Raw genomic sequence first — 4,884 nt, forward strand, 5'->3', positions numbered from 1 at the left:
TGGGATACATGTGATCATGAACATGGGAGTACAGAAGAATTTGAGGGATAAGAAACAGATCCTAATGTCTAAGGCCACGTAAGATAGTGGGGAGGGAGAAGGGAGATAAGAATGAGCAAGAAGAAAAGCTGGAGAAGCACATAAAGGCCTTCTTGGTAAGTGAAGTTGGGGCTATGAACCAGGAAGGGAGAGCAGGGCTGGATTTTAGAGATGTTTAGGAGGTAGTGTCATGGGACGTGTCCCTGTGGGAAGGAGTCCAGGATGACTCGTAGATTTCCAACTTGATCTACTGGAAACATGGTGGCACTCAGCTGAGGAAGGAAATCCAAGAGGAAGAAACTTTTTGATTTGTATTTTCATTGATTCCAAAAAATAAAATCAGTTTCTTATTTATTTGTTTGCAAAGACTTTTCTTGGCTGGTAGCTCAGGACACCATAAAAGAACACTTGACCTTATTTAAATTCATTAACAAAAAAATTGTTGACAGCAGCAGGAAGAAGCATGGGTAAATAAGGGGAGAGAAAAAAATAAATGGAAAAATGTAATCTATGGAGTTAGACAGACCCAGATTCAAATTTTGGCTGGGTCACAGACGAAAATTTGATGTCAAGGACAGTTATTTAACTTCTCTCAGTCGTGAGAACACACCTAGGTTAATGCTAGGCGAACTTAATATGCTAACGGATATAAATGCTGAAAGTGTTGGAGAAACGTTCTGCCTTCTTCCAGCCTTCCCACTCTTCCTCACTTCTGTTGCATTTGATGTATCCCAGATTCCCAGACTAAACTTGGAGGAACCTAACTTCCTCCTGCATCCCAATAATTCCCTCTCTACTCCCATCCTCTCATTCTTACGTCAGCAATCCCTGGGGGATAATTGGCATTTACTACCTTATACAAGATGGGGTTTCTTCCTCTAAGACCTTCCCCTGCTGATGTTCTCCCAGGCTGTCTGCCTGCTCACTCTCTCTCCAGCTCTCTAACACATTTAAATTCTTTATTTCCTCTGACATTTTTTTTTTTTTGACCTTATAACACGCTCATGTTTCCTCCAATTTAGAAAACACAAATCAAAACAAACCAGCATTTCTAAAAGAGGCTGCCGCTTCTGTGCAATGTTTTTCCTCCTGGCCGTTCTGTCTGGAGCAAAATGCTGCAGCATTCATACATATCCTCTGAGCGTCACTTCACACTCATCCCTAATCCTCCTGTACGTGGATTCTGTACTGAACTGAAGATAGATTGGTGTGTATCTTCCCAGCTCAGACCCGGAAGAGGCACCAACTGGAGCTTTGTTGCCCGGGAGCTAGTAAGGGAAGCCAGGATACAAAACGTCAGGAGGTAAATCTGAAGAAGCCAGAATGCGAGGAAACTGGAGGCGCCATCCACACTAGACTAAGAAACCAGGGGAGAATGGGCACAGGAGCAGACAATGGCAACTTGGCTTATAAACGTACATGGGAAATTGGTTAGTGCAGTAGATATTGAGTAGTTGTCTGAAGTAGGCACTTTCTACCTCTTTTATGATCGGGCAAATGGATCCGTTCTGAGAAAAAAGCTCATAGAAAACCCAGCATACAAAGCCTATGGGGGCTGTTCTTGTTTTTACTGGGTGTGAAGAGCTTGGTTGATTGGACTGCCTTCAAGGGCAAGGGCAGAACAGAGAAAGCCCTTTAAGGCTGCCATGGTTACCCCTGGGCAGGCACATTTCCTCCATCTCTTCTCCTCCATATCTCTACTGCTCTTCACAGTGTCTCTCTCTCCACTAACCGTCCCCCCATATTTATCATCCTCTGCTCCCCTGCTTTGGTCTCTAGGCTTTAGGGCAATTCACCACGCTGGTCACTTAATATTTCCCTAATCCTGCATCTCTGCACTTTTCACTGGCTTCATGTTTGCCTCATCCCATTGCAATGGCTGCTAGAACTCTGTGCTCCCCTTTCTTTATACCATTCTGCTCTGGAGAACTCATTCCAGCTATCACGTCAATGCAAAGGCAATCCATAATTACATCCCTAATGCCAAGGCAGCCTAAATGATTAACCAAACACCCTGCTGCATTATGATTCAGCACATCTACCCCGAAACCCAGTCTCTGTCTCCAAACATCTCCCTTCCCTCCCACCTGCCTTCCTCTCCCTGTTATCTCTGTTCATGCAGACCTGCCAACCACACTTGACTTCTTCCCCTGCCCAGGTCCCCACATTGGCCAGTGGAATGGTCTTGTCTGCTCTTCTTTAAGAATTTGTTGCTTTTGTTGTTGTTTGCTTCTGTCATCTTGTCTCCATCCCCACCGCCTCTGACTTTGCTCTCAACTAGATTCATCGAGTGATCTCTCCTACCTTTTATCTCCATGTCTGGGTTTCCTCTCTCTCACTGTGCTACGACAGTCTGATATTCTACTAATGATGGAGCCCAAGCTCAGGAAAGTTGAGTGATGGTTCCAAGACTACACACCATGTAATTGGCAAAACCAGGCTCAAACCCGAGTTTTCTGCCTCCAAATTCTATGCTCTACAGTTAACATTTCTGTAATTGGGATGTTTCTTGTAGTATGTACTTACCCCAGAAAAGGTGGGGACCCTATACCCTTGAAATAGGTGAAGAATTAATCCTAAGTGTGTTCGCTTAGGTTGCTGGAAAAATGATGGTGGTTTAGAGGAAAGGAGCAAAATGAGACCTGCAGAAAGGCGTCTCAGTGTGACTCCTTGGGGGGACAAGAGGAGCAGTGGAAGGAGGCCCTTCACATTTGATTCTAACAATTCTGTGACCCTCACCCATTTTATATTCGAGTAACTTCAGACTCAGAGAAGTTAAGAAAGTTTCCCCAGGTCACCCAGCTAGTAAGTGGCAGAGACAGGTGTCTCATCCTCTTTGTCTCCAGAATTGGTTTCTCCCTACTCCCCCATCTTCCTTAAAGGCTGGGAACTGTTAACACACACACACACACACACACACACACACACACACACACACATATGATTAATAGATTAAATCACCATCTCTCTTTCTTAGTACCTAAATCATTTCTCCTGATTCTTTGTCTGTACCATGTTCTTTATGCCTGAGTCCCCAGGATAAAATTATAAGGAAATGTGTCTTTTCAACATGATTGTAATAACCTCACCTTGTTCTCCCCCATGAAGTACTTAGCAAAGTTATTTGCACACAGTAGGGCTTTAAAACTGTGTGCCCACGTTGTTTTGTTCTTTTCTCATTTTGACTGCAGGAACCCATTTGCACTGTGGAGTTCAAGGTATCGGGTAGGATGAGTGGTCCAGTCTTTAATCACTTCCTTGGCTGACAGACCTGTGTCTGCAATCTCCACCTCTAGAGCCCTGTAGTCAAGCCCTTCCCCAACCTTCCCAGGGAGAAAGTTCCTGCCAGTCAGCTCATTTACATCATAATAAGAGTCCATCTCTATCTTTTTATCTTGAAAAAAAAAAAAAAATAAGTGCCTTGACAGTTATTCTTCCCTGATGAGACGTCTGATAAGCTGTCTGTCTTAGACACAAAGTTACTTTATCACAGTGTTTTACAAATAAGAAGAAAATTGTCAAGATCCAAATAAAAGTGGTGTCTACCTCACCAGTCCGGACATTCCCCAGGAGAGCCAAGCAGAGCGGTGTCTCTGAAGTGGAGCCTCCGGGGCGGCTGGAGCCTGGACAGAGGCTGATGGGACACACCCAGAAGAGCCAGTTAAGGAGGGGTCTTGACTGGGGCAGACCTGCCCCCTTAAAGACAGTACAACATCATGCAAAGCGGCTACATCAGTCTCGGACTTGAATTCAAATCCCCATTCAACTTATTCATTTTGGACAGGTCTAAACTTTTCAGGCTCAGGTTAAAGGGGGGAGTGGGGGCGGGTTGTATTGGGAGTCTGGGATTAACAGATGTAAACTATCATATATAGGATGGATAAACAACGAGGTCCTGCTGTATAGCACAGGGAACTATATTCACTAGCCTGTGATAAACCATAATGGAAAAGAATGTAAAAAAGAAGGTATGTATATGTATAACTGAATCAATTTGCTGTACAGCAGAAATTAACACAGCATTGTAAATCAACTATAGTTCAATAAAAAATCTGTTTTTATAAAAGGGAAAAGAAGCTATCATTTATGAAGAGCTGTGCCGGGCACTTTGGTAGTTATCTTTACAAATACCACCTCACCTTATCCTCACAAACTTATACATTAGAGATCATTTCCCCTCCTTTTCAGGTTGTTGATTTTTTTTTTTTTTTGATAACTACCTTCTACAATATCTCCCTTATTTTTTCTCCAAGTAGCCTAGGATACCACATCCAACATATTTCTACCTTTAATGAGTAGGGTATATGGAACCTGAATTTTTCTGAGCCCTTCTTAGGGGTCATGTGCTGTGTCAGGCATTTTATATCCTTAGTCTATTCTTTAAAAAAAAGAAAAAACTATTTTATTCTGCTAAGAACACAACATGAGATCGACCCTCTTAACATGTTTTTAGGTGCACAGGACATTGTTGTTGACCATGGGTTGACCATTGCTGTCGTTCTGTGGGTCTCTAGAGCTCATTCATTTTACTGAACTGAAACCTCACGCATGTTGACCAGTAGCTCCTCACTTTCCCCTCTCTCCAGCCCCTGGCAACCACCATTCCATTCTTTGATTCTACGCATTTGACTATTTTAGACTTGATACACGTGGAATGATGCCATATTTGTCTTTCGATGACTGGCTTATTTCACCTGGTGTAGTGTCCTCAGGGTTCATCCATGTTGTTGCAAATGGCAGAATTTCCTTCCTTTTTCTGGCCACTGTGTGTATATTCCACATTTTCTTTATCCATTCATCCTTTGATGGACTCTTAGGTTGTTTCCATACCTTGGCTCTTGTGAA

This window comes from Balaenoptera musculus, chromosome 13, assembly GCF_009873245.2.
Source record: "Balaenoptera musculus isolate JJ_BM4_2016_0621 chromosome 13, mBalMus1.pri.v3, whole genome shotgun sequence".
Lineage (NCBI taxonomy): Eukaryota > Metazoa > Chordata > Mammalia > Artiodactyla > Balaenopteridae > Balaenoptera > Balaenoptera musculus.